General features: G+C 30.3%; 1 pseudogene; it reads left to right on the top strand.

The window, feature by feature from the left end:
• The first annotated feature begins 6,246 nt into the window (after positions 1-6,246).
• Positions 6,247-11,664, top strand: LOC110730071 (annotated as a pseudogene).
• Positions 11,665-11,808: the final 144 nt, after the last annotated feature.

Genomic DNA, 11,808 nt, shown 5'->3' with positions numbered 1-11,808 from the left:
TGATATCAAATAGTGGTGGTGTGAGGACCGCGCACATTGTGTAACACACAATGAGTCCTTGAGTAGTAGTACTTTGCACATGTTTGAATTGATATAGATGTTTTTTTTTTTTTTTTTTTTTTTTTTTTTTTTTTTATTTTTTTTAAAAAAATATATCACTCATTCTAGTACTAGCAAAAAAGTGATAACTTTGAAGAAAATTTAAAGAAAGGAAGGAGGAACACGTAGTTGGAATGAATATAATGGAGCACCTTGATTGTGATTTGTGAGTCTTAGGTTAGAATAACAAATAAAGTGGATGTATTAGACTAGGTCAAATTTTTCTTAGAGGATCACGTCGTTGGAATGAATATAATGGTGGATGTAGGAAATAATTTAGATCGACCTATTAGAGGTGGAATGTATTACATAGGTCAATTCTTTTTCATGAAGAAAAAAGTTAGAAAATCTAATATATATATATATATATATATATATATATATATATATATATATATAAAAAGTAGGCATTTTTGGAGAACATCTGGCGCGCCACATAAGAAAAGATGTTATTTTGACCAATGAAAAATTAGATTAATAATTTATTTTAGAATTAAAAAATCCACTCGCCACCTAAGCAAAAGTGACAAATTAGATTTGAGAATTTTGCCATAAATGTAAAAACAACGAATAGTGATTTATTAGGATTTAAATTATTTAAAAAACTAAAAATTATCCTCTTTTTTAGAATTATGATTATATTTAGATATTAAAATAAAATTTAAGTTACAAAATTTACAAAAAAAAAAATCATATTTGAATTTTAAAAAAAAAATTGTATATGATATCTTACACACACACACAAAAAAAATGATAATTTTTTTACAAAAAACGTATGATTATATAGATTTTTATGGTGTAATTATCAAAATGAAACATGATAAATTAGAAAAAAAAAACCATATATATATATATAAATCCGGTTTAGATGATCTAACGATTGGGATTACTCATGCCCTTGATCTAACAGCTCAGGTGAGTTACTTTAGAGAGGCTTTAGGAAAAATGGAGAGAAATGTGGGTCTGGAGAAAACGAATTGGACTATACAAAATGCATATCTTTAATATTGATTGGATCAAATGATATGGTGATTAACTATTTTGATTTGCCAACTCAAGCTTTGTTATATAACCTTCAAGTTACTCAGATCTTTTTATTTCTTTAAAAAGAGAATATTTATGGGTGATATATTTTGACGAATGAGATACCATATTTATCATCGATTTAGTAATTTAAATACAATTTTCACATAATTAACACTAATGAATAATTATTCACTTACAATAGGCGGGTAGCAATTTAAAAAAAGAAACACCAATGAATTAATATAAACTATTCTTTTCTAACAAGAAAATTAATCAAAATATTATATGGTATAATTAAGAATATTATCTTTTCATAATATAAATAATAAAAAACTATATAATTAAATTTATCTTTTTCTAACAAGCAATTTAATCAAAATATTAAATGGTTTAATTAAGAATATTACCTATTTATGAGATTTAAGTACTCAAAAAAAATAATAAAAAAATAATAAAATATCCGTGCATCGCGCGGGCTTTCATATAGTTATAAATTAAAGCGGGTTTAATTGACATCACATACTTCACATTATTTACTTGTAAAAAACCGACTTATCTATACTTTTAGTTTTAATTAAAATATGGCCTTGGAAATCTAGTTGACGATCATCCTTAGATATTTTCACCAATCATGTATGGTATCACTCACAAAAAAATAAAAAAAGTCTCTTTTAGAGTGTTATGGTCACCTTATTTTTACTTATTTTAGATTTAATAAGTTTAGATAAGTCAAGTTAAATTCAGATAAGGTAAGTTCAGGAAAAATAAGTTATGATAAGAGTTACTCAAATTTAAATTACAATTAACATAAATTTTAATAAGGAATAATAAGTTTAATTAAGTTCAGATAGGTGAAATCAAGTGAATTGTGAGCCAAAAAATACCCAAATTAAAAATTATTCTTATTGTCCCACATATTTGGCTAAATTGAATATGTTTTCTCTCATTTGTAGAAATTTGAGATAATTATGACCACTACTTTCTTTTCCCCTCGAGATCTATATATACATAGACTTAAATGGTGAATTAGTATATGGTATACGTATATGACTATATGTAGATATGTATGCTCAAAACTAATAACAGTGACAATAGCGTTATATAAGTTATAATTACATCGATTCAAAACTAATATAATCGACAATAATGTTATAAAATAAAGTACATCGATAAAAATGAAACATATAATATGAGCATCACATACGGTTCCATATGCAAACCAAATAATTTAATAGTAGACCTCGCCAAAAAGTATATTGCATATCAAAAAGTAAATTCCTAATTTATAATCAAGATTGTACATAGGTGAAAATGTGAAATACTCTTAACAAAAATTAAATGCCCTAGGTCCCATAAGATGAATTTTGACTACGGAGTACTTGATTAGCTTGAAGATAACAATAAGATCATTGGTTTAGTTAATTTGATGGTAATACTTTTACCATAAGTTTAAAACTCATTTACATTATCGCCTGCCATGATAATTTCGATCTTTATTATGTGCCACACTTAACTTGATTGGTCCTACTTACTAATCGTAATGACTATTTGTTAAGGGACCTTAAAATATGTATGATCACGATTTTATGTCTATAACACGTACTCAATTGGTCCCATTAACCTTTAAATTTCTCCAAAGGCTATAAGATAATGGAAGAATTGACGGGCAATGATATCATTTTATGTCTAGCAGGTTGATTAGTTTATGGTTGTACACGTCGGTTTACCATGAGTCCACCCATTTAATATACGTATAAAACTTTAATAACTAATACGTCCAATAATTTGCTATATGAAGTTTTCAATACAATATTTAAAAAGAACAATTTTTAGTTAATTTATAAACTCCTTGGGTTCATGGGTTGTCCACACTCTCATCCTGTTCTCCTACACACATTTAGTGAAGGCCAAATCGGGCTTTCCCCTTGTAAGTAACAAGCAAACGACCATAATCGTGCTAGTGAACTACGTATTACTCCCTTTATCCCGTTTATATATACACTTATACAGTATATACTAAAAACAATGATATGGTTTAAGAAACAAACGGATCGAAGGGGATACCCGACTACCGCCTCATGTACCTCATCCTCTAGCAATCTTAGCTACATGTAAACATTTGTTTTTACAGGTTTTAAACATTGTCATATTGAAATTCTGGTCATGCAAGAATTTGTATTGCTTTTCAAACTTTATGTTGGTATTGATAAATTGTTATAGGCCTTATAACTAAAGTGGATACACTTATATTATTAGATGAAGACTTGAAAATGAAGAGTGGAGAAATTTATGCCATATTAATTATTGTTACAAAATTAAATTAAGCTAGGCTAATATTTGCCAATCAAGCTAAGCAATACATACGTGATAAACCGCATATTTGAACTTTTGAAGTGGATAAGAGTACAGTTCGGCGGTAGTCTGTAGATTGTGTGCAAAAATTATTCTTGTAATAACGACAAAAATGCGTTTACACTTTACATACATCTAAATTCAATAATTGTGGTAATATTCTTTGAATGTACGTAATGTTATAAATAAATGAAATTAATTGAAAGAATAAAGGTATTAAGCTAATATATACTCTTATAAATTGAAAGTAACTTTTCGTTGATATTTTAGTTGAAATTTATAATTGCATTGATATTTTTAGAATCGTGTATGATTGAGTAATCTTATAATTAAATGGCACAATGCAGATTGAAGGGTCAAGCTCGTTATGTTGTACTCTTGTAGATGGTTGTGTGAAAAATCTGATAGATTGTCATGGAAAAAATCCGATACTTCATATTGTATATATAATAATGATAAAACACGTGTACATAACAATAATTAAACATAAATTGTTTGATTATAAAACGGATAGGTGGTTTCGCCTTACATAAAGTACAACAGTTACACAAGATATTTTTATGACAACAACGTTGATATTGTATTATGAATCGAAAATGAAAGAATAATAATAATCATAATTAATAAGAAAGGATGGATGGTTCGTTGATAGTATTGTTAAGAAAATGTTTAGTACTCCGTAATGAAATAGTTGTAGTGGTATTAAATTAGAGAGGAGCAAGAACACGAGTACTACGTTGTCAATAATTAATTAGTTGGTGGATCTCCATCTGTCTCGCACTATCAGCCTATCAGAAGACAAATAAAGTGCACTATCTGCGCCTTCTATTCAAAGTTGACAATTTTCATCCACGCATTCTTATTCCATCAACAACATTCAACACTATTTTTGCTTTTCATAATGTTGTATTTGTATGTATTATTCAACAAAAGTTCTATTAATGATTTTAGTATATTTTACTTTTGATTTTGTGATACTTAAGCAGGTTTCAATAATCCTTATGCAATGGGAATATAAGGTTTTGAAACTTGCTTGTTATAACGTGAAACACGCAATCTCTTTTAATGATAACTAATTATGTGAGTACAAAGTATATGCTAGTTAATTAAGTATCTTCTTCTTACTTTCATAGATTGATGACAATAATATGATCTGACATGCATGCATATTGCGTAGCCATGTAGTATATTATAGATTACTCTAGAGGCCGGAATGCCGGATACACTTTTTTGAGCTCTTCTTTTGATTTTGTACGGACTACGGAGTATATAGTATTGTGGTTTTCTATTTTTTGGGTTTTTATTTTTTAAAATTATATGATATATGTCATATAATGAATAAAAAAATTAGTTAAACATATTAACATTATGATAATTTTGAAAACTGATAATGGAAAAGAAAAGAAGAAATGCTTTTTTTTTTTTTTTGTTAAAAACTAATAACGATGACAAATAAGCCCTAATTACTTGAAAAAACTAGACCATACATGTTAGTCATACTTGTAATGGTTTACAAACATAGCAATTTAAGACTGCTTTTATTTGTTTGTATAGCATTATTTTGGATCTAGATTTTTGGGGGGTCAGATCTTTAATGATGAAGAAAACATACAGACAAATTAATAAAAACAATACAAGACTGCTTTGTGTATAAACAATTATTTTGATTCTAATTTTTGGTGGCCATGAATGTTGAAGGAAACAAATCTTTAAAAACAGAAAACGACATTGTACAACTAGATTGTATAACCATATTATGTTGCTTATTCTTGAACTTTAATCATATAAAATAATGCACCTTGTTAGTGCTTATAATCTTTAAATTATTACAACCCTAACTATAATTTGTGAGATAAATATTTGTGGATATCATCATTCAAATTTTAAATTACCTCATGTTCTTTTCACCTATATTACTAATTTACAATAAATAATATTTTATTAAACAAAAAAAAAAGGTAGTATGCACCACATTGTTATTTTGATGAAAGCTCAATGTAGTGTTAGGGTGAAGTACGTACTCATCATAATTAATTAGGTACCTAATGTAGAATCATGCTAAACTTAAGGCGCCCAAATTAAAATGGATCTGATCTCATATAAGTGAAGGTAAAAGAGTGAATTTTCTTAGCCAAAACGAAATTAAAGCAATATAGAGTAGGAACTTTATTTAAATAACTAACTTAAAAAAAAAATCGCAATATGAAGAATTTTTAAAAGCAGGTATTATAATAATTATGTCGGGCCATAAATTACTTATGACTGTAATGAGTGCACGTTTCCCTTAAATTCATAATACACCGTGGGGGAGTAGTAGACAATACGAATTCTAGTACTCTAGCCAAACCTTCTAGGAATCTAGCTTAGGTACAATGGGAAATCAATGAAATTCTTAACTAAAGTGAAAGAAAACATGAATGTCGACCAACTAATTCGTCTAATTAAGCACAAATAAGCTAGAATAATGTATACATCTTTTTGTACTAGTAACAAGAATTGTAAATTTGTAACCTACGGGGTACGAAATATGTGATTGAGATGTTATAGAGATTATCAACCACAAAATAGCAAATCGTGAAAACATTAGCCTTTTCCACTTTAATTTTATTTCATAATGAGAGTGACTCCATTGGTTCGTTGTATATTTGTATGCTTGTATCTTATTATATATGATATGCCCGACAACAAATTTGTATAAATAATGTCAATGTATATTATTAAGTGACCCACTAAAAATAGAGTTGTAACAAAGGAGGACCTTTAAAAAAGAAAGTTCCTAGCTAGTATAATTATATATATTATTGGTTCAATTTCATAATATAACGAACCATATAAGCTAGCCAAGCTAGAGATGGATGGTGGTGGTGATCAAGTCATTGTGTTCATGGCCGAGGGTCATAGCAACAGCGGTCAATCCGTAGACTCGGAGTATGCCAATGGCAACTCTACCAATGTTGATCGACGTGGTGACAAGAAAAAACCCCCCGCCCTACAATCAACTAATACTCTTAGAAAGAGAGCCACCCTACGTCGCCTTAGCTTTTCTAAACCTAAATCTCGAAATGTTGAGTTTAACCTCCCTCCCAAAATAAATGTCATCGACGAGTTTGATAGAGATCAAACGACTATTTGGGAGGAAGAGATAAGTAATAATTGTAATAATGGGGGTAATAGTGGTACAGACTTCTCCTCCTACTCGACTTCTGAGGAGGAGGAGGAGGAGGAGGAGGAGGAAAGCGATGGTAAAAAATATCACAAAGCTAAAAAAAAGAAGAGAAAAATTAAGTGGAGGAGAGTAGGAGAATGGTCAATATTTTTTGTTATATTGACTTGTTTGATCCTTTCTTTCACGGTGAAGACCCTTAGGGACTACCCTATAATGGGTCTAAGGCCGTGGCAATGGTGCCTAATGGTGATGGTAGTGTTTAGTGGCCGGCTTTGCTCGGGGTGGCTAGTGAGCTTCTTGGTGTTTTTGATAGAGAGGAATTTCATGTTAAGAGAAAAGGTGTTGTACTTTGTGTATGGTTTAAGGAAGAGTATACAAAGTTGTATTTGGTTAGCACTTGTGTTATTAGCTTGGACTTGTATGTTTGATGCTCAAGTGCACCAAAATAACAAGGTGGTTAAGAGGGTGTCACAATTGTTAGTCGCGGTTCTAGTTGGTGCAATCATATGGTTGGTTAAGATTGTGTTGGTTAAGACCCTAGCTTCCTCTTTTCATGTGCGGACTTACTTTGATCGTATGAAGGAAAGCGTTTTTCATCACTACATACTTGACGCACTCTCAGGTTCTTCATTGTTTCTTGCTAATTTTTATTTATATGCATCTTATATTTTCTTACAAAAAATGTTTTCCTTGTACTCCATCCGATTCTTTTATTCAATTTTCCAACTTTATTTGAATTTATTATCTTATAAAAGGATTTCAAATAGGAAGAATTAAAAGGATTAGAGAAAGTGTGTACTCTAAAATTAATATTTTTAAATTAGTTAATTGATCAATTAAAAAAAAGAGACATTTTGTTTAATAATTATGGAGTTACACTACAATATCATATTGTCATATGTATTGGGGGGGGGGAAATCAAATTTTCTAATCTTGCACTTAAGATGTACTAAGAAAAACTACAAGTGTCCCTAATTATGTTGTAATCCCTAATTTTCTGTTTAAAAAACAAATTAAAAAAAATAAATAAAATCAGATTTTGATCTTAGATGAGGAAAGTACCAAGTTTTTTTAAAAAAAATCATGGTCTAGTTTAGTAAACAATAATATGATGCAATTTTTTTTCTTTCAATACATACAAGAATCTACTAAATACTTTGTATGTTGTAAGATTTAAGATAATGACACCAAAAAATGATGTTTCTTAATAAGTTAAATTAATGTTTCGTAGATCGATAGAAGAGTATCTTCAGAAAGTGACAAATCTGAGTTTAAGTAGATAATATGCTTCTTAATATGCATTGATTAATTAATTAAGCAGCATTATTAAAGCATTCAAAATTGGGAAAGAATGCTTAAAAAAAGATGATACGAGTAACACGTTATAATCGATTGCTCACAACAACTTTTACACTACTTTTTGACCTGAAATAAGCCAACTAGCCTAGTGTTTGAATGCTCCTCAACCAACCAATTAATAAACAAAGTGAAAAATCTAAGCCAACCATATAAATTATATATACTCATGTACTTATTAATGTGATATGAAAAGGTAGAATTATTTGATTTGATACCTAATTTGTTTTAATAAGAATCACATTCTTACAAATTCAGAACTTTATGACTTATTTCTTATTATTCTTCTTATTATTTTTTAGATTTACTTCATGAAATTCGTTAGTACCTTTGACCTTAATTAATTTGTGTTTTTATATTGCTTTATTGTACCTTGACTTCCATCATTTACATTCATCAATTTGACTGTATTTTTTTCTACTGTACTTTGACTTTGACTTTGACTTTGACTTGCATGATTTTTAGATAAGAAATATGAAGTAACTAAAAATGAGAATATTTTTTTTAATGTAAAAACCACAATAGATTCTACTTCTGTCATATCTACTTTAATTATATATAGGGAAGTTTTGGGAGACAATACTTACATAATGGATGCCATTTTATTTTTATTTTTGGAAAAATAGTGATAAAGATAGAGCATTTTTACGTAAAATATAAGAACGCCCAGATAAGTTTACGTAAAAAAAACAAAAAGATAAGGTTACATAAAAGAAAAAAAGATAAGATTACGTAAAAAAAACAAAAAGGAATGGTGAAAATAAATACTACGTGCATATTTTAGAAAGCAACCCGTTATTGTACTTTAAACCACTCGCATGACATATATATATATACATAAAAAATGTGGCCTATTATTTAAAAAACCGACAAATAATTTCAGTGGCTATGGATGATTTTGCAAGTACAAAGATGAACTGCATGGCTGGTTGAGTAATTTAAATTCGTCGGTGTTGTGCTTTGTATGTGCTACATAATGGTGTAAATACAAAGTCCACTATTAGGCGTATAAGTTGTTACAGGTAAGATGCTAGGTCCAACTTATTAGGACAAATTGGTATGTCGCAGTTCCCACTTACTGAGACATATTGACGCTTTCGGCATTTCTCCTGGATACGAAAATGACATATCCACATGAACACATCCTTATTGTTCTAGCTAGTTTTAACTAACTGTCGGGTTGATAGCGGATCTTGGCCGAAAATTTAGGAGGAGATAAAACTCGAATGTATAATATCTTGCTTAATAATAAAACAAATAAAATCAATTATTATGCTACAACATTATTTTATATGTCCACATGTGACATGTTAAGACTTAGGATATATTGTATAGCGGTGTAGATGATAAGGAGTAAGGAGTATGTTTATTTCAATCTGATTATGAAACACATAACAATTTACAGGTAAAAGAGGTGCATTTGAGTTTAATAACTAATTAAATAAAATAATTATTTGAGGTCGAGTCCTAGTTCAAGATCCGCATTTGGTTACACAACAACTTACATCGTGGGACATAATTGTGTGACATGTGACATGGGTAGATGGACAATTTACTAATTTAGTAATTAGTTTGAGGCCCTTACTTTGCATGTAACATGAAATTAAATTACATTATATGTTAGTAGTATAATTGACTTAAGGCTTATTCTCATACGATTATTTTCAGTTCAGTTCAGCTTTAATAAGTTCAATTCAGTTCAACCAGCTCCTAATTTCCTTCTCTTATAAAATATTCAATTCAGTTCAGTTCAGTTCAGCTGAGTTCAATCATTGAGAACAACAGCCTTTAAATGTTAGTTAAATAATGAATATGAATATGAATTATTATTGATATAATTTAGGTCCACCAATGGATGAATTACTTTGGGAGCAACACAAACCAATGCAAGGGTCAAAATCTTTGCCAACAAAATGGAAGGATGCTAAGGAAATGATGAGATCAAAGAAATATGGATCAAGGAAATTGGACATGGAGAAGCTTAAGGAGCTGAGCAAGGAGAGTCCGGCGTCGATTTGGAGTTTGAAGAGGTTGATGAACTCATTAGATCTTCTAGTTTGTCTACGATTTCGAAAACAGTTGATGAATTTGGGAAAGCTGAATCTGAGATTACTAGTGAATGGGAAGCTAGAACTACTGCTAAACGCATCTTTAGAAACGTTGCAAAACGCGGTGCCAAGTAAGTCTTAAGTTTTATATATTCTACCCTCGTTTCATTAAAAATAATGTCACGTACTATTATTAAATGGACTCGCAAAAGTACAATGATATAGATAGAATTCATTCACGTGTTAAAAATTTGTTTTTTAGTTTCCCTTGTTTAGTATAATAATTATAATGATTACAAATTTAATTTGGAAGGTACATTGAGGAGGAGGATTTAGCAAGGTTTTTTAAAGAGGAATGAGATTCATGCTATATTCCCTCTTTTCGAAGGAGCACTTGAGACAGGAAGAATCACCAAGTCTTCTTTTAGAAATTGGGTGGTAAGTTTATGATATATTCCTATTTTTACACAACTGTAAGCTTATTCAAATAATTTAAGACGCCGAAAAGGTTAGATTGTTGTTCATTTTCTGACAATTACCTACATGACTATGGTTGAAAGGTACGAGCTTATTTTGAAAGAAAGGCTCTAGCACATTCACTGAACGACACGAAAACAGCAGTGCAGCAGCTTCACAAGATGGCATCAGCAATTGTTACTGTAGTAATCTTTGTGGTGTTTCTCTTGCTGATGGGATTAGCAACACCAAAAGTAGTTGCGTTTGTCATCACACAAATGGTAGTCCTTGGTGTTATCTTTCATAACACTTGCAAAACCATCTTCGATTGCATCATTTTCGTGTTTGTTATGCACCCTTTCGACATAGGAGATCGTTGCAAAGTCGATGGTGTTCAGGTATAATAATTCCTTTGATGTTGCCGTCTCTTTTTGATAGAGTATAAAACATATTCCTGGGCCTCAACCATTAGCTTAAGCTTTTGGTTGAGTTGGTCCACTAACATAGAACCAGGATTATGTTTCATACTCTATCACTTTTGTATGCTAATTTTAGTCGCGATTTATTGAGATTATGTTCCTATGTGATTGAAGATGATTGTAGAAGAGATGAACATATTAACCACAGTTTTCCTGAGGTATGACATGGAGAAGATCTACTATCCGAATTCAGCTCTTTTAAGCAAGCCAATCAGTAACTTCTACAGAAGTCCAGAAATGTGGGATACAATTCCTTTTACCATAGATGCTTCTACTCCTATTGAATCCATCAACGCGCTCAAGAAGGCAACACAAAGGTAAGGCTGCTCTTCTAAGGACTATATATAGTCCTAGAGTTTCGAAAATTATGCTATCAGTAATAAGACTAATATCGGTGTATTTGATGTGCAGTTACATTGACAGCAAGCCAAATCATTGGAATTCAAAACATAGTTTCATAGTAAAAGATATAGAAGACTTGAACACAATGAAGATGGCCTTATGTGTGCAACACACTATTAACCACCAAAACATTGGTGAACGAAACCTTCGTTTAACTGATCTTATATTGGAGCTTAAGAAGAACTTTGAAAACCTTGGTATCAAATATCACCTTCTTCCACAAGAGGTCCACCTTACTCAGTTCAACATCAACAATTCGCCGAAGCCTACACCATCTTAGTATCCCATGTTATAATGGTGTGTTGTGTATATTCATTTCCATGTTTTGAATACTTACAAAAGTGGTTTACATTTGCTTTGGTACTTGTTCGGGCTTTACTTGTGTCATACACGGGTATGTGTTCAAGTGTCACATAGACTTGGT

Source organism: Chenopodium quinoa, unplaced genomic scaffold (assembly GCF_001683475.1).
Source record: "Chenopodium quinoa cultivar QQ74 unplaced genomic scaffold, ASM168347v1, whole genome shotgun sequence".
NCBI lineage: Eukaryota > Viridiplantae > Streptophyta > Magnoliopsida > Caryophyllales > Amaranthaceae > Chenopodium > Chenopodium quinoa.
The sequence above is the reverse complement of the archived record's forward strand: the minus strand, read 5'-3'. Positions and strand labels throughout refer to the sequence as shown.